The sequence below is a fragment of the Camelus bactrianus genome, chromosome 13 (assembly GCF_048773025.1).
Source record: "Camelus bactrianus isolate YW-2024 breed Bactrian camel chromosome 13, ASM4877302v1, whole genome shotgun sequence".
Taxonomy (NCBI): Eukaryota; Metazoa; Chordata; class Mammalia; order Artiodactyla; family Camelidae; genus Camelus; species Camelus bactrianus.
Window position 1 is genome coordinate 4829693 of NC_133551.1, and position 23118 is coordinate 4852810.

The window sequence follows — 23118 nt, forward strand, 5'->3', positions numbered from 1 at the left end:
CACACACACACACACACACACACAAACGCACACACACACAATCTGGAACAGCAGAGAGGTAAAATATGCTAAATTTATCATTATTGAGGAACAGGATCTAATAGGTTATTTCAGTTTTGATAGTGTTATAGGAATACTGGTCCAATTACATATAAAGTTATGAACTTAGAGATGATTTATAAAAATTTAGAGAGAATTTTCATTAAAAGGCAATATAGCTTCCAAATCATTGAGGAGAAAATTAACAATAAAAAAATTAATCAATCCAGCTAATATGGAGTAACAGAGACCATATTTACCACCCTAAAATAAACCACAAAATGGATACAATATATGAAGCAATGATTTTTAAGAGAGGTGAAAACGATCATCCACTAGGACCCTGTCCTGCCACCACTATACCGAGGCTGCTAGGCCTCCTACTGCCATCACCAATAATGTCCACCAAGAGGTGACATTTCCTTCCTCTGCTCCTACTGCAGAGCCAGTCCTGAGCAGTCCTTTTCAGGTTTTGGCAGGCAGCTCCCAGAAGTGCTCTCGTGGACCTTGGTCCCTTTTGGCCACCAGCAAAGGGATCAAGGATGAGCAGGGAGCCTCCTTACTCATCCAAGACCTAGGAACCTATCTAATTTCTGAGCAGGGCTTCACTCTTCTCTGCTGTCTGGTACTCTCTGCCCGGCTTCCCGTGTCCCCAGTTTGGGCAGCCTGCACGCTGGCCACAGCCCATCAGAATCTGTTCCCCCGCCAAGAGGCAACGCGTGATCTTGAGTAGGGCTCCAGGCCTCTGGAGCAGCGTGGCTTGGACTGCGTCCTGGCCCTGGGTGCGCGAGCTCCATGTCCTTGGTTGAGTCAGTTAACATCTCTAAGCTAAGTTTCTTCATCAGTAAAATGAAGACATATCAATATGGAAAAATAAAGTCAGAATCGGGGGGGAATAAATTTCTAGTGACTGAAGATTTTTTTAATTTTGAATTATACAGCAAAAGACATCATACAAATTTTACTACTTCATAATTCTAAAGGACAGCTTCTACTGTTAATACTAATGCATGCACATACACACAAACACACGTGCAGACGCACTGACTCTGGCCCACATACATTCCCTACACACACACGTACATGGACTCATGTACCACACACACACATAGCATACACACAACCACACACATCCCCAGGCGCGTGCGCGCACAGCCACACACACACTCACAGTCATGTACCACACAATTCCCCAGGTGCGTGCGTGCGCACACACACGTCATACACACCTTTGGCGTTATTCTAAATCAATTTACAATTGAGGGTCTCAGTGTCCATTGTTTTATCCGCTCAGAAGATCCTGACTTCGGACTGTGAAGCAGGAGCCCCTCCTCTCTGGAGATGGTCTTTGCCACTTACAGTCTCAGTAGAGCCAACATAAATGCTCTGGACCCTTGGAAGTGCAGGGCCAGAGCATACCTGGGAGCTCACATTCTATATATCTAAACATTTTAAGTGCAGTAGGTTCTAAAGTCCTGCCTTTACAAATATACATTCATTTGAACCTGGAAGGCCAGGTTCAAAATTAGAACAACCAGACTCAGGGGAGTCCTGCAAAGAAAGTGAGTGTGTGGGGAGAGCTGATTCCCAGACTCTGATCACTAGCCTGACCCTTTTCTTCCCAATGCTGGGTCCATCCCTTGCCATAAGTGGCCTTGGATGTGCACAGGGGGACACTCAGATTTCACGTCCGGGCTCTGCCTATAACCTCCATGCAAACAGCTGCCCTTTGGCCTCTCTGTGAGTCCTGGGAATCTGAACTCCGGGGAGAGCCGGTGCAGGCACTAGAAATGGGTCAGGGGCTGCTGAGGCAGGGCATTCGGCGTCCTGGGTTTCTAGAACATGGGATGGAGCCAATGACCATGTCCCCTTGGCCTTGCTGACTCCACCCGATGGAGGGCGTGGCCAGAGGAAGTGTCAGGGCCAGGGGAACCTTCTGCAGTGCAGGACCCAGGGCAGCGGGGGGCCCGGGTCTAAGGAGAGAAGCCCTAAGGAAAAGTCTGTGGAGGCTGTAAGGTACCTTCATTCCCATTAATTAAAAAAAAACAAAAGCTTACCACAGGCGTGCGGGGGAAGGGTTTTGTTATAACAAGGGAAGGCACTTGCCAAGGTCTGGCCATAGAGGGCTGCTGGGTTTGCCAGGTTGAAGAGGAACCGAGAGGCCGTTTGCCTCCCCTGGGTCTAGACACTGCTTGAATTCTTCCAGGTGACACTTAAATGCAGTGAGACATGGAACTCTCTAAAGTTGTTAAAATATTCATGGTGAGCCATTCAACTCTCTCCTCATTCTTGGCTACGAAAGCACGATAAACACAGGTGGGAATCTCATCAGCCTGTTGGTTGGTTCACTGTCCATCTGGCGCCCCCTCTTGTAGGAGCCTTTATCACATCACCCAGGGCTGACCCATCTCAGGATCACAGCTGATTTTCCACAGGTGGCACCACTTGCTGGTGACATGAAGGAACCATGTTAGCCACCTCCCAAACTCTGAGGCTTCTCCTGGGAGGAGCCTGCAGACACCCAGTCCAGCCTCTGCACAATGATGCTCCTCAGTGTCACTCCCGGCTTGCTGCCCTGGCCTCTAGCTCTGGCCAGAACCTCGCTGAATTGTCGATAAATGTCCCCCATGCACCACGTCTAAGCTTGGGGTCCAGAGGTGACCATGGTTCTTATTTTCTTCCCATCGATGGACTGTTTGATCTTCATGTAATCGTGTTGGCAGGAAGGCCAGTACCACCCTCTTGAGGCCTCCCCGAGCCGCCTCTGTCTATAACTGTCCTAGCGCCCCAGGGGATCGGGTCTGAAGCCTGGCACTCAGACACGAGGATGACAGCTGGAGAGACAGGAATCCACTCCTGCTGTGGCTTCTGCTGAGGCTCGATGTGGCCATACAAATGGATCCCACAGGCCCTGACTTCACTTGACTCGCTGCAGGGATGCTCCCACACTGCCCCGTTCCCCTCCAGAGACAGAGGGCTTTCTGCTTGTTCCCGAAGGCCCCACCCCCGAGGGGGCACTGGGTCCAGTGGAGCGTCCAGCCTGGTTCCCCGCCAGCCCTTAGGGCTTTGGTGGGGCCTGGAACATCAACTACCCTCCCCTTAGGGGCCCGTTTGTCCTTTCCAGCCAACAGACCTAGGTCATAAGCACTTTAACTCACCTGAGGGTGTTTTCCTCACTTCAGGGGCAGTGAGGACGGGGCTTCTTCACACTCCAAGTGCCCCAGGTCTGGATGCAGACAGTCTGGCTCTCCCCCAAGTCCTGCAGTTCCCGGCCACACCTGCTGCTGGTCACAGTCTGTGCTGTGTTCTCTTCCAGGACAAGGGGTGCACTCTGACCCCCGCCCCGCCCCCACCAGCGGTGGCAGAGGCAGCGGACAGGCAGGTGAGCTGGGGCCTGAGACCGTGCCCGCAGATCAGTGCCCCAGAGGCCGCTGGTGACTAGAGGGGCCACGGGGCAGAAGGCAGCATGGGATGGGAGGAGGAGGAAGGTTCAGGATAAGGAGATGAAAGGGGGAACGGACAGCACTGTGAGGGCCTCGGCCATGAAAGGGAAGAGAAATCACAGTGACAGCTGGAGCGGTGTCGGCGTTAAAAGCTGCGGGCTGTTTTTTTAAATTTTATTAATTACCAATATATATTGACAGATTTCTTATTTTATTAAAGATTATGTTCCATGTCATATAACAGGATAGAGTATGTTATTATTTATTAAATAATATATAATAGAAGATATACTAGCATATTATCTTCTGTTTATTTATTAGCAGATAGTATATAATACATATGTAGGTGTTTATACACATAATATATAATTCATGCATCTATATAATATATAACCCATAACAAATAATGTAAGATTATGATTAATATATAATATAACAAGATTACATAACAATAATGATGTAATATTACCCATTGTATGTCTTGGTTCATGACACATTCTCATCTTAGGTGCCTGTCAGAGGTATTTATATATTAAAATTAATATTATAAGACACAGTTATGAACCTATCACCCAGCATCATAACAGGAATATTGACAGTGACATACTGTGTCCTCTTTCCCTATCCTGCTCTTGGCCTTTTCTCACAGGAAGTAACCAGCATCCTGAATCCTGGCTTACCCTTGCCTTGTGTTACTTTCACACACACAACATTTAAGATCAGTTAAAACAAATGAACTGCAGGTACATGCAATGAAGTGGATGAATCGCACACTCCATGTTAAATTGAAAAAGTAACCCCTAGAAGGTAGCCGATAGTGTGCTATGCTTTTAACTGTGTATATATATGTCAACTAAACTCACTGAATTAAGAACAACTACAGCTAGAGTCCAGGTGGGAGAGGGACAGATAAAAGGTGAGGTGAGCAGGTTTGCTGCAGGTGAGCGAGTTCCTTTCCAGTGACATGTCATTCTCTCTGAAGCAGGAGGCAAGGCCATCTGCTGGGAGTCAGGGAAGAGACAGAGGGAAGGTTAGAGGTGTGCAGAGAGCAGAGAATGTTGACACCACTGAGTGATAAGTGGGGAAATGTGCTCACTAGAGAAATCCTGGAGGATTGCCTGGCAGCGGCAACATGGTGGGCATTGATTTGTAGTCTTGGAAATCTGTGCTGGGAGAGCCTGCTGCCTGCAGGCTCAGAACAAGTAGAGCTGGGTGAACCGAGATGGAAGTCGGCCTGGTGAGGAACTGAAAAAGTCAAGGCTCAAGGGGGTTTTGTCTGTCATAAAGAGAGTGCTGACTGTGGATGCAGAGCTGGAAGGTGGGGAAGTGGAAGTAAGAGGAACGTGGACAGGCAGGAAAGCAGAGGAGTCAGCACATGATGCCCCAGTGAGGGTGAAGGAGGGCCAGGGAGGCTGGTGGAGAAGAAGCTGGACGGCTAGAGGTGGGCACTTAAAGGAGAGAGGCTGGACCTGGGGTGGAGACACGCCCGGGTATGAGCCCGGGGGTAGGGTGAATGGGGGGTGGCTGGCTCAGGCTGACAGAGAAGAAGACCCTACAATGACCATACTGGGTGGTGGAAGGAGAATGAACTTTGACGTCTTGATGGTAGGAGGCGAGGCAATACAGAGCTGGTGGTCCAGGTGCTCCTGACTGAGGCAGATGAGCAGGGAGGCCAGGGTGGCAGGCACTGCTAGGAAAGGATCTGGGTTTTCCATGTGCTCCCACGAGGGGAGGAGCAATCATCTGAAGGTGGAAAGTGAGCACAAGGAGGCCAACCCAGGCTCCTGATCAAACGGGGGTTGTGAAGGTGCAAAGCGTCAACTCCAGTGATGGTGGCCCAGGAAGCAGGGACCACGGGTGAAGTGAGGGGGCACTCAGAGAAGAGAGGGAGAAGAGTCTTCTGGGTGTAGGGGGAAGAGAGGCCCCAGGACAAAGGAGCACAGAGGCACAGTGATGAGGATGGACTGGCTCTATGGTGACAGTGCAGGGATGGCTGGATCTTTGTCCTGAGGGCTTAGGTTGGGGGGACTACTGGCCTCATGAGGATCCCCCTCTCAGCAGCCTGGACAGAGGCTCTCGCTCCTGAGAGCTGTGTGGCCACCACTGTTCCCGGAGGGGCTCTGCCTCCATCTTCTCTTATCAGACTTTCCTGCCCAGCCCCCGACAGCCAGCGAGGGAGCCTGGGCCTCGCAGCTGTTTGCCGTGGAGGGACACAGGCTCCTCGGAGGAGCAGGCGGATCTTACTTTGCTCCGTAACCCAGGGCCTAGAAAAGCGCCAGCCCATGTGTGGGCCATGTAGGGGCTCGGATACTTACTATACTAACTCAAAGCAGTAGAATTGCAGAGCTGGAGGAAGTGACCACTGAGCTCACAGAGTTCACTGCCCACACCCCCATTCTACAGATGAGGAATCAGAGACCAAGCAGTGAAGCAGCCTTGGCCAAGGTCACGCTGCTCGTAAATGCTGGCCTGTGTCGGGCATGCCAAGTGATGAGCTGCAGTGAAGGGGCTGAGAGGGGTCTCTGGGGCCAGAGAGCTCGGGTTCAAGTCCCAGCTCTGCCATTTATTAGCCGTGTGATTAATGAATGTCCTTACCTTTAAAGTGGAACTCATAGTGGTGCCAACTCATTGGGTTGTCATGAACACAGCGTTCCTGGAACAGCAGGACAGAGTTCTGTAAGGGTTTGCTGTTGCTTTGGTTATGATTATTATCACCAAGTGAACCCTGAAATGAAGAACAAAGGCAGCAAGAATTTTTATTTTAAAGGAGTTTCAAATCCTCTGATGAATGCTTCATTTCATCTATTCAAGTTTTCATTTGACCCTTATTAACACCTAAACAATGGATGACTTTTGAGGCAATCTTGCTTCATGTCTTTAATTCTCACTAACGACACAGGCTATTTAACAGGCAGCAGTTTCTTTTCCAGGAAGAGGGACAAAAAGTTAAAAATGACTCAGTGCCTCTCGGTCCCCAGTGAGTTGGTTGTGACCTGTCAACCCAGCTTTGGGGAAGTGCCCGCTCCCCCTGGGCCCACTGAGCTGCCCCGCAGCCTCCAAGGGGTGCCGTACCCCCACACGAATCCAGTCTCTTGGTTCCTATCTTTGCTTCAGATCCCTCAAGGACTGCCCATGCCCCAGGGCCCCATCTGCCCCACCAGCCTTGGCTGCTGGACTCCAGGACACCATCCTGGGTCTCAACCATCCCCTGTTCCTATGACCGCCCCACTACTCTACATTTTGTCCTTCAAGTGTGGGCTTCTGTGGCTCGCCACACAGCAGGGGTCTCCCCGTCCTCCACCTTGGGTAACTGCATCGTCCTGCACGGTGCCTAGGGAACCCGTGTGGAGGCAGGAAGAATACAGAACAACAGGTGCTCAGAGGGGCTGCCTTTCCCACTGCAGGGGCCCTAGAGAGCTTTCTCCCAGCTGGTTATTCACAGGCGCTGAAGCTGTGGAATCTCGATCTCACCAATTTAAAGGGCATCATCACTAATTACAAAAGCAATCATTTCTTCAGTAGCAAAAGGAGAAAAGACTTTGTGTTCCCCACCTCCAACTGTTTTCCTCCACCTTCAGATGTTTCTCATCTCTGGGCAAGGGTAGAATGCAACTCACAGAATATTATTTTTCAATGTCTTTTCCCACTCTGAAGATTGCTTTCCCAGAACCGATGAAGGCTAGAATGGTTTAGCTTCCCTGGACTGAGGATTCAGAGGCCTGGGGGGAAGGGGGGAGGGGGAGGTGAGATAACTCAGCAATATTGAACCTAACAGAGACATTAAAAGTTCTATTCTAAACAGAAAGGAAGCAGGATGTTATAGAAACAGGAAAACCATAGTTGGAAATGCAATAACGAGTTGCAAGAGAATAAACATAAAGATGTAAAAATGAAAAAGGACATCAAAATAAAAAAAGTTGGGAATGGGAGAGGGGAGCAAGAAAATGTAGATTTTTTTTCTTTCTTTTTTTTCTTCGTTATTCTTAGGATGTGTTGGAGCCTACGTGATTATCAGTCTAAAGGAAATAGATATAGTAATGGGCTGATATATTTGAAGAATAAGGTAACCACAAGTCAAAAGCATACAATAGAGTCGCAAAAAAACCAAAAAGAAACAAACTCAAAATGGCTTAAAGACTTAAATATTACACACGACACTATAAACTTCTCACAAGAAAACATAGGCAAAACATTATTTGACATACATCTCAGCAATGTTTTCGTAGGGCAATCTAAGCAACCCAAGCAACAGAAATAAAAGCCAAAATAAATAAATGAGACCTAATTAAACTTATAAACTTTTGCACAGCAATAGAAACCATAAGTAAAACTAAAAGACAACCTATGGAATGGGAGAAAATATTTGCAAAAGATGAGACTGACCATGGCTTAATTTCTAGACTATATAAATAGTCCATACAACTTAATAAGAAAAAAATAAACAACCAAATCCAAAAATGGGCAGAACAACTAAACAAGCAATTCTCCAATGAAGACACACAGATGGCCAATAGGCATATAAAAAATGCTTAATATCGTTCAATTATCAGAGAAATGCAACTCAAAACTACAATGTTATCATCTCACACCAGTCAGAATGGCCATCATTCAAAAGTCCACAAACCATAAATGCCGGAGAGGCTGTGGAGAAAAGGAAACCCTCCTACATTGTTGGTGGGAATGTAGTTTGTTGCAGCCACTGTGGAAAACAGTATGGAGATTCCTCAAAAGACAAAAAAAAAAAAAAAAAAAAAAAAAAAAGGCTTATCACCTAATCCAGCAATCCCACTCCTGGGCATATATCCAGAGGGAACCTTCATTCCAAAAGATACCTGCACCCCAATTTTCACAGGAGCACTGTTTACAATGGCCAAGACATAGAAGCAACCTAAACATTCACTGACAGATGACTGGATAAAGATGCGGTATTTAGATATAACAGAATATTACCCAGTCATAACAAAGAAGGAAATAAGGCCATTTACAGCAACATGGATGGAACTGGAGATTATCTCACTAAGTGAAATAAGTTAGACAAAGACAAGTATCATATGATATCATTTATATGTGGAATTTTTAAAAAAATGATACAAATGGACTTATCTATAAAACAAAAAACAGACTCACAGACTTATAAAACAAACTTAGGAGTTCGGGATTAACAGATACAAATTACTATATGTAAAACAGACAAACGACAAGGATTCACTGTAGAACACAGGGAAGAATATTCAGTATCTTGCAACCTATAATGGAAAAGAACCTGAAAAAGAATAGACTATGTATATGTACAACTGAATCACTATGCTGCATACCTGAAACTAACAAAACAGCTGTATAACTGAAACTAGCAAAACATTGTAAATCAAACACATTTCAATTTAAAAAAAATTGATAAGCTCTAAATACCTTTATTCAAAGAAAATCTTGAACTCTTCCCTCTTACAAAATTTAAAATGGGTAGCTTGAGCAGGGCCAAATTTTACTGGATGGGCAGTTACATATCATCTCCAGCACGTGGCCCATGCTACACACACATCGTGTTTTCCTACAGGTAAGAACAGCCCTGACTGCACAGCGAGCGACTCTTTCTGGGACAAGGGCCTCTGTGGCAGTGGCCTCCTTGTCACCGCTGCATCTCACCAGGAGGCCAGGGTTTTCAGAGGGGAGGGGACATAGAGCTCATACACTTCAAATTGACTTCCCGAAAAAACTATGGAAAAACCAAATTCACCTGCAGTGTAGGAAACATGAGCAGGGCCCCTAAGCAGACCGACAAGCCCAAAGTAAGATGGCCCGATGTTCAGATCGGAACCAGAACAAAGACCACCTGGCCCCAGTTAAATGACCACCACCTCACCTGCAATGAACTGCTCGTACTCAATGTCAGGGATGTTTCTGTTGAGACTTGGGAGGTCAAAGGAGTCGGACCAGGGATCGGGGCTCTGCCAGTGGTAGAGGTGGCCCCAAGGGAATAGCACCAGTACCGTCTCCTCCATCTTCAGCAGGGTCTTCAGGAGGAAGGCAATGTGGATGCAGACGTTCCTACGGAGGTTGAAGCCCTCTGGAGGGTTGAAGTCACACAGAAGTTACCTGGCTGGGAGCAAAGGAGAGCGGGTCTTCAGGGCCAGGCCTCTGCACAGGAATCCCGGCTTAGATAGAACAGATACAACGGGAATCCCTGCACAGCCCATGGCCTAGACTCCAGACACATTCAGCAGCTTCTGGTTTGTAAAGTGGAGGCACTGCCCACCCATCTCCATGTGGCCAATTACTTCAAGTCCGGGAGCAGTTGCGGAAGACATCTTGGCATCCGTCTAACACCACTAAGCACCCGACTAGCATCTGAGCACCCGTTCTCCAGGGGCTCTCAAACTTCTTGTTCTACAGAACCCTATACACTCTTAACAATTACTGAGAACTCCAAAAGGCTGCTATTTATGTGAGTTTAATCTATCACTATTTCCTGTGTTAGAAGTTAAATAAGAAGTTAGAAAAAGTGTATGAATTCACTTAAAAATATTAACAATCTACTGTATGTTACCATTAATACTCTTAAACAAAATATAATTCTATTTTTCAAAAGAAAAATCATTAGTGAGAAGAATAGCAGTGATTTTAATTTCTGCAAATCTCTTTTGGACTGGTGAGAGCTGAATTCTCCTATCTGCCTCTGCATTCCCTGTTTTGTGATATCGCAGGCCAGGTTTTCCCTGGAAAACCCCGCAGGAACTCGGGAGAGCAAGAGTGTGCAAAAGGCAGGTGACATCCCGGCGTTTCTATGAAAATGGTCTTGCACCTCAGGGGCCTTGGATACACTTTGATAACTGTTGCCCTATCCAAGGCGAGACTCTTCTACACAAGAGCCAGGCAAGGGTCCTGGATTCTGTAATGAGTTACCGCCACCACACCCCTCCCTTCTCTGTGTGTTTCTCACAAGCTCCATTACTGCAGATGAGGATGTAATCCTCAACTGGGGCCTCTAATCCCAGAAGACTGCTAACTTCAAGAGGGAGGGTCCCATCTACCATCCCTACACCCCGCATAGTTTATTTTGAGTCAAGCCCTAGATAACTGCTTATCGGCACTGACCCTTGTGTCTTTTTCCTGAGGTTGACTGAAGGAACCAACATCTGGATGGAACTGAAATTTCCCTGCAGATAAACAAGGCTGATAAGCCACCCCATTCCAACATCTGATTCTGGGGCTCTTCAAAACCCGGGTAAGGCCCCGCTTCATCTAAGATGGGTCCTCCGCCTGCCCTTCCCGGGGGGTTCTGGGAGGCCGCGGCCACCAAGGGCGACCCAGACTCGCGGCCCCAGCCCCAGGGCCTGAGGGGGAGGAAAGCTTGAGGCTGTGCCCAAGCCCTGCCCCGCCCCGCCCCAACACGCTCCCCGGCACCACAGCCCTCCCCGGCCACCGCCCCAACCCCGATCCCACCCCGGTTCATGTCCGCCGGCCCCGCCGACGGCGCGGACGTACGTTTACCGTCTGTGGGACGCCGCCCCAGACAGGATGTCGGCCGCCGACTGACCAGGCCAGAACTAGTCGCCCGGCCGAGCAAGCCGCCATCCCCAGCAGCAAGCACCGCCATGGTCCCGGGCAGCTGCACACTTCCGGAGCCCGCTACCCGCCCCAGAAGCGCACGCCGGCCCGCGCAGAGCGTGGCGCCTGTAACCATGGCAACTCCGCGGGGCCCTCCCCTAGCGCTTGCGTCGTGCGTCCTCCCGAGTCTAGTTGTGCGAGGGCAGAACTTGCGGAGCCAATGGGAGCCAGGGCGCAGCCAGGACGGGGGTGGGGGGAGGCTTATGGGACAGCTGGGCGGGGCCGGGGAGGGCAGGGCCGCGCGGAAGTCCTGACCTGCAGGTGGCGCCGGCCGGAGGCTGGGGCGTTGCTGCCACCAGTGGGCGGGGCAGCGGGGCAGCGGGGCGGGGGCACCCTCACCTGTCCGTGTGTGGGGATCAGCCTGGGCTCCGTGGCCTCCGCTTGCACCGGACGTGGACCCAGGCTATCGGTGGGCAAGATAGAGGACTGAGCCCAGGCACGCACGGCTGGCCAGGTAGGGCACCTGAAGTTCAGATCCGCCAGGCCCACTGCCGGCCTTGAATACGCGCTGCTAGGCAGTTTCCAAGAAGACGGGATCTGTCATAAGAGGGGAGGTAGGGCTTGGGTGCCAGATGTCGGGTTGGGTGCAGTCTCACAGGAGAGCCACGGTGAGAGGGCGCAGAGCGGCCCCTGTGTTGGCGGGGCTAAGAGTTTGGGGTATAGGGTCGGGGTGGTGTGTGCCTTTCTCTGTGGTCTCCTCACTCCAGAGCAAGGGGCTCTGCTTCCCCCCTCCCCTCACTGCACTCCCTGCCTTCCCCAGCACCACCTGGGGTGTGGTCATGTCGAGGCAGGGAAGGCCCAGGGAAGGGGCTCATTCAGGGGCAGGGGCCACTCTGCAGGGATGCTGGACCTGACAGCAATGCAGTGCTTCGGAACTCCCCTGGGCTGGGTTTCTAACCAGTGGGATGGAAGGGCCTTTCCTTCCTGGGGTGCATTTGGGGGAACTAGATACGTCATGAATGTCAGCCCTGAAAATGGAGGCTGCGCTACATCCATTCTTGGAAAGAAAAATCAGGCCCTTCCAGCCCAGGTGACTCAGAAAGTCAGTCAGCAATGTTCGGGGTCCCCAGTTTAGGCTTTCAATTAGAGCTGAGCGTCTCAGGAGGCCAGATCCCTGTCCGTGGCTCCAGGAGTAGGCTTTCTGCTGGGGGACAGGATCCTCACAAACACCTGTGTCTTTGTGGGTCACTCCCCTCTGACAAGCTGGGAGGCAGGGTGCAGTTGTGGGAAATCGTGTTTCCATGAGGAGAGGGCCACCAAGTGGTGGGGGCACAGGAGACAGTGAGAAAGAGTCCCGCGGCCTTTCTGGAATCAAAAAACTGGCAAATGTGAAAAAGTGCATAATTTGTTTTATAGAACAGGCTGCTTATGTACGTTTGGAGGGCCAGGTTCAAGGACACTGCATCCCTCCAGGACAATAGCCTCAAGAGGAGAACAGACAGAGCAGGAAGAGATGTGGGGTTTCTCCCAGGAATGAGGCAGAACAGGGATTTCTGCAGATTTGCAAGGAGACCCCGACCGCTGAGCACCGGGTTACAACCCCACGTGACCCTTGTCGTGTTTGGCTTGGGCTCTGGGTCTGGCCTGATCATGTATTCTTCCAGCTGAGTTCCAGAAATTCAGAGGGTAGACTTAGAGAGGCTGCGTTTGGAACCCGGTGTGGAGACGGAGGGTCCTTTATCCTGAGTCCCCTCAGCCTAATCACTGTAGCTGAGTTCCAACACCACCCAGGCCCCCAGGGTGGCCGTGGAGGGAGAGCAAGCCTGGCAGGTGACCCAGGGGTCCCACTGCTGTGCCCCTCCCTTATCTTTGTTCCCTTTCACCCCGGAAGGTGTGATTGTCTCATGTCATGGTGACAAGCCATCTCTCTTCTCTGTCAGGTGGGATCCCCACCCCCGCTCAGCCTTCTTTCTGCATGGATGCTGAAGGACCAGGCTCACTTGAAGTTCTGAGTTTGAGCAGTAAGGTGGAAACAAAGAAACCAATGGAAACAAAGAAACAAGTCATTGTGGCAAAGCTCCCCACCACAGAGAAGCTGCCCTGAGTGGAAGGGAGGGTGTGGGCATGCCCATTTGTTTCGTGTCTCCCAGTGCTCTTCGCTTTCTTATTGCAGACCTGCATGGTTACAACAAAATGATCTGCAAAACTGAAAATATTTACTCTCTGGCTTTTACAGAAAAGGCTGACCAGCCTCTGGTTCCCGTACCAGTCAACTGATTGGAGTACCTTTCCAGTTTGGAAACATCTGGGCAGGCCCAGGTTTGCAAAATTCTTTAAGAGTAGTTATGGAGTTTTGCTTCTAAACATTTTTATGGCTGTATACTTCTGAGCTGAGGTTGTGCTGTGTAATTCTGAGCCGGGATTTTCTCAAACTGTTTCTTATTTCTTATACCGGACACCCCTAAATTCCAAGGGGAATGGGATGTTAAGGAAGCCATGGAGTTTAGGAAAAAGATACAGATTTCATTTCCATTTAGGCATCGATGTATCTCCATCCTAGGCAGTATCGGTTCTGTGGTATTGATAGGGGAACTAAATAGCAACCAAATTTATAGAAAATAGTGGGTCATTGGGTACACAAGTTCTTCTTTTCAACATTTTTGTAGTGTTTGCAGTTTAAGATGACCGTTCCTGAGAAACAGGCAGCCTCTTAGAATGAAATAGCATTTTCCCTGAACCATACTCAATTTTTATTTCGTAGACAGCAGGAAGGGCAATCACACATCCAACACTTGGGGACCTCAAAGATAAAACGTAACTTTCTGGGAGCACACTCCCCCCGTCTCCCTCTGCTCTTTTCACTGTCCCATTGTCCCTGAAGGCTCTTTTGTATCTTCTGCTCATGACTCCAGTAACTCTTCCTTCTCGTCCCTCAGCTGGTAAGTTTACTTTTCTACTTTGACCAAGCAAACTGAAGCCAACAGAAGAGAACTTTCACCAGCAACTCCCAGCACATCCGCTCGCCTTCTGATGTCTGTGACCTCACTCTCGCTGCCCCACCTCTTATTACAGGTGACATCGAAAGCCAGATCATCCAAAAGTCACCAGGGGGCCCATCCATACAATCTTCTCCGGGCTGTCACTCCCACATCCATCCTCTCTGTCACTACCTCATCTATTTTGTTCTCCTGCTAGTTGGCTCCTATCAGTATATAAAAGTCCATCCTCTTAAAAGAAACAAACAGCACTCCTTGACTCTAATTGGCCCCCACCAATTGCCACCCCATGTCTTTGCAGCAAATCTTTAATGAGTCGTTTAAACTCACTGTCTGCATATTCTCTTGAGCCATTCCCTTTTGCACCCACTCTGGCTTTTCCCCTGATCCCTCGCTCTATGGAAACTGCTCTGTCAAGGCCATCAGTGACCCCACGTTGCTAAATATAGTGGTCAGTTTTTAGTCTTCATCATGCGTGGCCCTTTGGCAGCATTTGACCCAGCTCTTCCATTTCTCCTCCCCCGTGTTCCTGCTTCACTTGGCCTCCAGCCCATCGCTCTGCTTTCGATCCACTGGCTGGTCTTTTGCCAACGTCTCCTCTTTTTTCCAAATATTTACTGCGAATGTGCCTCGGAGTTGGGTCCTGGGTCTCTCCTCTATCTCACTGCTATACTTTTGGTGGAAGCAACCAGAATTGGAAATTGACATGCCATCAATTTCTCGATTTGTCCAAAACTCCCTGATTGGGCTTTTCCATTTGGAACTCTCTCCCTGATACTCATATTCTTTTTCTTTCATTCATCTTGCTTTCACATTCATACATATGTTCTACTGTGTAAATTACTTTTCCAAATTTTGAATCAGTCCATACATATCATGTGAAATGCTCAGATCTCTATTATTTCCACTAAGATGCTTATTCTACCTTAGAACCTTTCTGCATTTCTGTATTTATGTCAATAAAGTGAATAGTATTTCTACAAGCCTCATAGTTAAACAGTGTGTTTGTTTGGGGCTACTATGTAACATGAAATAATGATACATCAACATAGTCCTTTTTCATTTAATTTTATGTAACACCAAGATGAGGTTTTTGCACTGAAGACTGTTTCATTGAAATTTTACCTACGTTATGGACAGTCAGTTTATGTGAAAGCCCTCATTTCTCCCCTTTTCTGATATATTTTCCATTTGGCTATTATAACATATACCTTGGCATGAAATGAAATTCCAAATCCACTCACATAATAAAATTAATACATTTAAATTATATTTTTTAATGTTAAAAAGAAAGAAAATAAACCCCAGACTCCTCTACCTATTAGGCATTTCTGTGGCAATATCTAATAGACTCCTTAATCATGACATTGAAGAACTGAGCTGATTCCAGCCCCTTTCCACCTGCTCAGCCCCATCTTGTCCCATCCCCTGTGGATGGAGAGGACATCCATCCCATTTTCCAGGTCCAGATGTTGGAACCATGTTCTCTCTCTCTCTTTCTCTTACACACACACAGACAGCAAATCCAGCTTGTTAGAAAATTCTGGCTACTCTGAATTCATTAACCACGTACTCCCTGTTCCCCACCCTCCTAGGAGCCACCTTCAACCCCTTGTTGGACACCAATTAGCCTACTTCTTCCATCTTTGCTTTTCTACAATCTCATCCACACAGAGTCAGAGGGAGCCTATAAAAGCATACATTGAGGGGGTGGGTGTAGCTCAGTGATACAGTGCATGCTTAGCATGCATGAGATCCTGGGTTCAAACTACAGCACCTTCACTAAAATAAATAAATTAACCTCCTCCCAAGAAAACCCAAAACAAAAGCATAAATTGGACATCACCCATCCCATCAAAACTCACTAAAAGGGTCACCATTCCATTAGGAGCCAAAGTCGTCCCAAAGTCTTCGAGGACACGGCCTGCTCTGCTCTCCGCCCACACTCTCCCCATCACTCTGGGGGCCTCTGGCTCCGGCTCTTCCTTCTTCCTCCGGATCTGTTCTGCTTCAAGTTCATTACTCCTTGAGATCTGCCAGGATTGCCTTATTCCCTCCTGCCTGCCTCCCACCCCACCACCATCACCTGAGTTTGCTCATATCACTCTTATTTTTCCCCAAGCTCTTGCTACCCCCATCATGTTGCCTGTTTTCTCTGCTAAAACTCTGAGCCCCCAGTGATGGGGAGTCGTGTCTATTTTGTTGACTAATAAAGCCCAAGAGCCTTGGGAATGGGTATAGTTACTAGATTCCCATAAGTAGTAGGAGCTTATACAGATTTGCTGAATGAATGCAGAGGTCCTGGTCCAATTCGATGGAGCACTTCTGTGTCCTGCTCAAAGATTAACTCTCCTTTCCTCCTGAGAGAGGGTGACCACTTCCTTGGTGATCAAAGGCAAGATCTATTTTCTTTATGCTGTTAACCTTAGGCGGGGAGACTGGGGGATCTTCATTTATATTTTAAAATTTGATTCACTCTGCAGTTTGTCTCCTGTCTATGTATCCTTTTGAGAAACCGTTTATGAGTGATCATCCTTCCATCAGATTGAACAGGATCCAGGGGGAAGTACCAAGCCTGTCCCATCGGCCATCCTGTGTGTCATGTCCTGTGACCCAGTGGATGCTCAGCACGTAAGTGAACCAACAGGAGTGAGTGAAGAGATGGGAACATCTCATAATTGTGGTGGCTGCACTCTGTCCGATGCCTTGAGATTTGGGGAAGGGTTTACAACTGCGGAGGCGAGATGTCAGGTCCTCTGTGCTCTTCCTGAGTGCCCTGGCCTTACCCATTCCCCCAGCCCCCTCTGGGCAGCCAAGCCCAGGAGCTGGGCCAGCGGCGATTGTGCTGATCAATAATCCACCTCACCCAAAGTCCGGGGGTAAGAGCGGCCAGCACAACTGTTTGTAGACTCTGAAGTCAGGTCCTTGGAGGAATTCCTCACTGAACAATGTTTTGGACCTTTTATTTTTCTCTATAGCCTCCAGCTGAAGAAACAGATTGCCTTAGGTACATGAAAGGTGAGGACACCTACTATCCCCATGGAGCCCAGGTGGGGCTGGGAGTCTGCTGTTTGTACAGCCGGTGGGCTCGTGTTTCTTTGGGCATCCCTGTGCCTGAATTCCTGCAGTACACTCGGTGGTAAGAACGGGGGTGCCTGGCAGGGAGGGAAGCGGGTCGGGGGACTACACAGCTGGGGAGACGTTAACCTGGGGTGAGCGGGAGCCGGCTGATGCATGGAATCTCGGTGCAGGGAACTCTCCAAACTCAGAGAGGTTCCCACTCCCGCAGGGTCCCTTTGATCAGGGTGCTAGGCTGTCAGCACTGCAGGGTCCCTGTGAGGATCATGGTGCCTTCAGGCAGTGGGAAGTGAGGGGTCCAGTGGCAATTAAATTAACTGTGCACCCAAAGCCAACCCCCGTCTCTTTCAGCCTGTTTCCTAATCTGCAAAACTGGAATGATGTTAACCATCCCGCAGGTTTGTTGATGGGCTGGGACACACTAGACTGCCAGGAGCTGGAATTCCTCTGTGCCCTGATTGTAATCCTTCCTTCACACTATTTACTCTCACAAGTTCAGTCTCTCTGTCTCTCTCTCATTCACTTGTAACTTTCTCTCCTGCTCTGGTTTCATTTGATTCCCACCCTCCTCCCAATCCCCAGATGAGTGAAATTAATTTCTGTGTGTCAGTTCCAAATTCCCGGGAAAGATGCTCTGTCCCCTCTGGATTGGTTGTCCGACCCATCAGTTGCAGTCAGAGGAGTGAGTCCCTCTGTGACCAGAGGAGGGGCTCTGCCCAGCCCCCCAGCCACCACTGTGGGAGCACATAGCTCTCCGAGGAGGAGGTACTGGCTGTGACTTGGTGTCACTAAGTGTGAATTTATCTCTCCTCTTGCCCCACCTTCATCCTCCTAAACAAAGATGAAAATTAAACACTCCCGAGATTTGTGTCATGGAACACTCAGGGTGGGGGCTAAGAGGGCTGGATTCCCTGCTGAGTGTAAGGGGCTACAGTGACTCCCCAACGAGAGCCTGTAAAGGAAACAGCACCGGCCCCACCGGACACTTAGGATGCTGAGTCTGCGTGACATTGAGCCAGGCTTCTGACCACAGCTCAGGGGTCTGGTCTGACCGGTTAGTCTTTGAAACCAACCAGCTTTGGATTCCTCAATCCCTCCCTGAGGTTTTACCTGAACCACGAGCTTCTGTATCTCTGAAGACAGATGATGAGGACCCTTCACGTAAGGCATTTGCACAGCCCTGTGCGGGAATTCGTGCTGCACGGTCTGCCCGGCGAGCTGACCAAAGTTCGTATTTTACTGATCTTAGAAATAGTCTGCTTTCCTGATGCACTGTTTCACTGAACAAGCAACAGAAGCCACCTCTGGCTGATAAAAGCAAAAAAGGGACTTAATGAAAAGATACTGGGAGGGTGCATGGAGTGGCCCAGACCAGAGCCGACCCGGGGGCCGTAGGAGATGTTGGGGAGCCCCAGGCACCAGGCTGCGCAGGGTGCTACCGGGCCCCCTGCTGCCCCAGCAGGGACCCCCCCTCCTCCTGACACTCCACCTCACTGCAGGTTCATGTCCCGGCAGGGCCAGCTCACACTGAAGCCACCAGCACACACCTCAATGGGGGAGTTGGCCCCTTCTCAGCTGAGGGCGTGCCTGGTGTGGGGAGAGGCCCAGTTAGAGGAAGGCGGTTCCCCTACTGTTCCAAGTTAATGCGCAAGTCAGTGTCCATCACTCAGGAGAGCCGGGCTGGTCGGACCTCATTGTGGTGACTAGGCCGTCTGAGTTCACGTATTACTTTTTAGGTTGGAAGGCCCAAGAGGGAGAAAAAGTGGAGGTTCTAGTACTTATTTTATATTTCCCATGTACCAGGTGCGGTAAGCAAGCCACTTCAGACAAGGCCCATAACAACCACATTAATAGGCCACGGAGAAAGTCATGCAGTCAGGCCTCTGCAGCCCCGAAACCCGTGTCCTCATCAGTTCCGTAGTTACCAGTGGAAGTTGTAGGGATTTATGGGACTGTGTGCTCCTGTGGGGGCTGGGATGTGTGTGTTTAAATCCACATCTTCAGAAACTCGGCCAGAACCACAGCCACTGATTGTCTGCATGGAGGCAGAGGAGGGGAGGCTTCCAGCCTCTGGTCCAGCTCGTGTGGAGCTCAGAAGTTGCTCCTTCTGTCCTGAAAACAACACCAGAGCTGAGGGAGCTGCAAACCCACTGCTCTTCTTAGATCCACAAGAAAACTGAGGGGGAAAGCTGCTCCCAACACAGAGAGGCAGCCGGGCAGGCTTGGAGAGTCACAGCTCCCAGGGCAGAACCCGCTTTTGTAAGAACCCCGGGGGCAGGCAGATTTAACAGGTCCCTGAGGCCAGCTGGAGGCTCAGCGTGGGGAAGTCCGAGTGTGACAACTCCAGGGGGCCAGTCAGAGGGGCCCCCTGCTCTTTTTCATGCATTTTACCTCCAGGACCGTATCCTGTTCTCAGAGTGAAGATCATAGGAAAACTCCTCATGGTTCCTGCCAGGAAAGGAAAAAATAGCTCTATTGAAATACACCCAGAACATTCTCTTCCATTGTGGGGGGTTGTGTTTTTTTTTTTTTTTATGAGAAATTATTTTCCCAGAGCCTAACCTACCTGGGGGAAGGGAAATACCTTCTGTGTCACCCAAATTGGGGTGGGGGAAAGAGACACACTTGTGGAGGTCACAGCTCAGGGCACAGGCTCAATGAGAACTAATCACAGGACTACAGATGCCCTGCTCTGTCCCGCTCCCCCAACACCTTACCTCCATGTCAGTAGGGCCCCTGTGTAATAACAGGAATAAAATTAAAAGAAGTAAATGTCTCAGGAGTGTCTAGGGAAAACCCAAAGGCAGCGGGGAGATGAAAACAAGGACACACGGGTGGCTTTAGCCTCTCGCACGAATAGCTGTAGCAAACTACACACAGCCCAGCCCCAGTAGATAAACAGAAAACCTCACAGAAGAAACTATTTATTTTGGTTCTCTTAGCCAGTGCATTCCATGGTGCATCCTCGCCTAGAATTCAGTGGAAGCAAGTCCATCTCAGAAGGGACATACCTGAAGAGAAATGGCTTTCCAGACTCTGAAGGGCAGAGAAAGCACCAGCCTGGGTTAGAGAAAGGTGAGGGGTGGGGTAGGGGGTGGGCTGCCTTCTTCCCCAAATAAGGAACCTTCCTGAGGCCAGCACAGTGGGAGGGAGGGCCATAGGGTGGAAGCAGCCAGACTTCTTCCTGAGAAGTGATAGGATGCCTCCAAGGGACCATTCAGGTGCCCAAACTGTGTCCTGATGGTGGGAGCCAGTCGGTCTGCCTCAGAGCCCAGGACTGAGGTGGGAGCACAGCAGGCCGGTCTTTCTTGGCCGGATCAATTTCACTTCTCCGAAACCCTGTGTAAAACATGAAGCGTGGACGACCTGGTGAGCACAGCTCTGCCCTCAAGACCGGTTTCAACTCCTCTCTTCCCAGAGAACAGCATCTCTGAGCCCGTCCTGGGTGACCTCACAGAGATCACCCTAGTGGCCCAGGCTAGTGACCGGGAACATGTACCTTCCTGCAGCCAACCCCAGACGTCCACTGATGCATCATATACTGGCAAAGATGTGAGTTCCTGTGCATTGGTCTAACAGCAGAGACTCTGCCACAGGCCCAAGAGGTGGTGTGTGGGACAAGCAGGGGTGCAGGAGTGTACGCAGTGCAAAGGTGTAAGTGGTGGCAGGGGTGCAGGGGCTGTGGAGGGTGCAGGCAGTTCAGGGGATGCGGGGGTGCAGGCAGTGCGGAAGGGCAGAGAGTGTCAGGGGTGCAGAGGTACAGGGAGTGTAGGGGTGCAGGAAGGTGCTCAGGCACGTGGCCAGGGTCAGAAGGCAAGTGCACATCCTCGCAGTCAGCCTGACCCCGGGAGATTAGTGCAATGGTCTGGGGTGGCGGAGGGGGCGGCGGCGGCGGCGGCGGCGGCGGTGGGTGGGAGGCTGCCCGGGCAAGCCGGTCGATTTCTTCTCTTCCCTGCAGCCTGGCCTGGGGGGGCGTTGGCCGCCGGAGATTCGCCAGATGTTGGACTCCAGGTAAGCTTGCTCCTGGGTGGTGGGGCGGTTAGGTCAGGGGGCGGTGGCAGCGGCAAGGGGGCGGAGCGGGGCTGCCCCTGGCGAACTGTTGGAATAGCTGCCTTCTCCCGGCTGCCGGGCCTGGGAGCGGCCTCTGCTGCCCCAGGTCGCTGCACACACCTGTCCCACTCAGCAAGCTGAGTGGGGAGTGGAGGCGGTGTCGTTAAGGTGCAGGGCCCACGGGGATAGGGGGGCTGCCGCACAGAAGCCGGTCAATTCGCTCCGCTCTCCCCCGCGGCGGAGCCAGGGGCGGCTTCTGCTGCTGTAGAGGCGGGACGCCGGTCTCCAGGTGAGCTTGGTCCTGGGAGGCGGCGGCGGCGGCGGCGGCTGGGGGTTGGGGTCCGTTCCAGGGAGCTGCTCCATTTCTTCTCTCCCCCGCGGCCTGGCCTGGGGGCGACCTCTGCCGCCAGAGATTTGCCTGAGGTCCGACTCCAGGTGAGCTTGCTCCTGGGAGATGGGTGCGGTGCAGTCAGGGGGCTGGGAAGGTGGTGGCTGCGGGGATAGGGAGGCTGCCCCGGGGGAGCTTGAGGATTAGCTCCCATGTCTGTGCCGCGTGGCCTGCAGGCGGCCTCTGCTGCGCCAGGTCCCGGGACAACCCTTTCCCACTTTGCCTGCTGGGGGCGGGAGGCAGGGTAGTCAGGGTGCACGGGTGGCGGGGGTCGGGGGCCTGCAGCGGGGGAGCGGGCACATTTGCTCCCATCTTCCCCGCGGCTTGTCCTGGGGGAGGTGTCTCTTGCCCTGGGTTAAGAGACACGTGTATCCTAGTCAGCCTGGCCCCAGGAGGCGGGCGTGTTACGTTGGGGGTGGTGGCAGCAGCGGCAGGTTTTCCCATGGAGCCGGTCCATTTGCTCCCATTTCTCCCCATTTTTTGCCCTGGGGGCGGTCCCTGTTGTCCCTAGTTCGCCGGACGTCCATCTCCAGGTCAGCCTGCTCCCTAGAGGCGGCCACCGTTAGGTCAGGGCTCAGGAGCGGTGGCTGCTGTGGGGGTAGGGGGCTGCCTTGGGGAGCTGGTGGATTGGCTCCCGTCTCCCCGATGGCCTGGTGTGGGAGTGGCCTCTCCTGCCTCAGATCACCAGACACACCTGTCCCATTTAGCCTGCTGGGGGAGGGGCGCCCTGGGAAGTGCCTTTAAAGTGTGGGGGAGGCGACGGCAGGGGTAGAGGACCTGCAGCGCGGAGCCTGTCAATTTGCTCTCCTCTTCCCCACGGCCAAACCTGGGGGCGTACTCTGCTGCCCAAGAAGCCGGATGCCCGTCTCCAGGTCAGCTTGCTCCTGGGAGGCGGGCGCGATGCTGTCGAGGGGCAGAGGCAGCTGCGACGGCCGGCTGCCCCGCCTAATGGGGCCACTTCTTCTCCTCTCCCCTGACCTGGCCTGGGGACGGCCTCTCCCGCCCAAGATTAGCCTGAAACCCCACACCCGGTCAGGTTGCTCCTGGGAGGTGGGCGCGGTGACATCAGGGGTTGGAGAGGAGGGGGTTCTGCCCCTGGCGGGCTGGAGGATAAGCTCCCATCTCTCTGGAGGCCTGACGTGGGGGTGGCCTCTGCTGCCCCTCATTCCCGGGTCACCCTTCTCCAGGACATATTGCCCCGGGGGTGCTGTAGGCTGCGGGGGCGGCGGGTTGTTGGCGGGGGTATGGAGCTTGCCGCTTGGGAGCTGGTGGTTTAGATCCCATTTCCCCCGCAGCTTGGCCTGGGGGCAGCCTCTGTTGCCCCAGGTCGCAAAGCACTGTTTCCCTGACAGCTTAACCACCGGAAGTGGGCAGGATGTGCTGAGGGGGCGGAGGCAGCCGCCAAGGCAGCGACGGAGGGGGCTGTCCCTGGCCAGCCGGTCAATTTGTTCCCACCTCAACATTTGCTGTCCCAGTTTCGCAGGACGCCCTTCTCCAGTTTATCCTTCTCCTGGGAGGTAGGCTCAGTGCATGCAGCCCAAGGTCTGGGCTCTCCCCTGGGGAGGGGCAGAACTCTCTT

The 23118-nt window shown here is 51.4% G+C and overlaps 2 long non-coding RNA genes across 9 annotated transcripts; one reads left to right on the forward strand and one right to left on the reverse strand.

Moving 5' to 3' along the window:
* Positions 1 to 1888: 1888 nt before the first annotated feature.
* LOC141579537 (uncharacterized) lies at positions 1889 to 9547 on the reverse strand. Of its 3 annotated transcripts, XR_012511089.1 has the most exons (5): positions 9343 to 9547; positions 7035 to 7201; positions 6078 to 6207; positions 3198 to 4480; positions 1889 to 2487 (listed from the first exon to the last, which is right to left on the reverse strand). It is a non-coding gene; the product is annotated as an uncharacterized LOC141579537 (long non-coding RNA). The 3 variants fall into 3 exon arrangements; XR_012511091.1 differs by lacking the exon at positions 1889 to 2487 and having other exon boundaries at positions 3775 to 5172; positions 9343 to 9541; XR_012511090.1 differs by lacking the exon at positions 1889 to 2487 and having other exon boundaries at positions 3775 to 5169; positions 9343 to 9538.
* A 1866-nt stretch (positions 9548 to 11413) lies between these two features.
* LOC141579538 (uncharacterized) lies at positions 11414 to 20073 on the forward strand. 6 transcript variants are annotated; one of them, XR_012511095.1, is made up of 5 exons: positions 11414 to 11541; positions 12968 to 13346; positions 13964 to 14099; positions 16568 to 16654; positions 17002 to 18274. It is a non-coding gene; the product is annotated as an uncharacterized LOC141579538 (long non-coding RNA). The 6 variants fall into 6 exon arrangements; XR_012511096.1 differs by having other exon boundaries at positions 11536 to 11641; XR_012511093.1 differs by lacking the exon at positions 11414 to 11541 and having other exon boundaries at positions 12535 to 13346.
* Positions 20074 to 23118: the final 3045 nt, after the last annotated feature.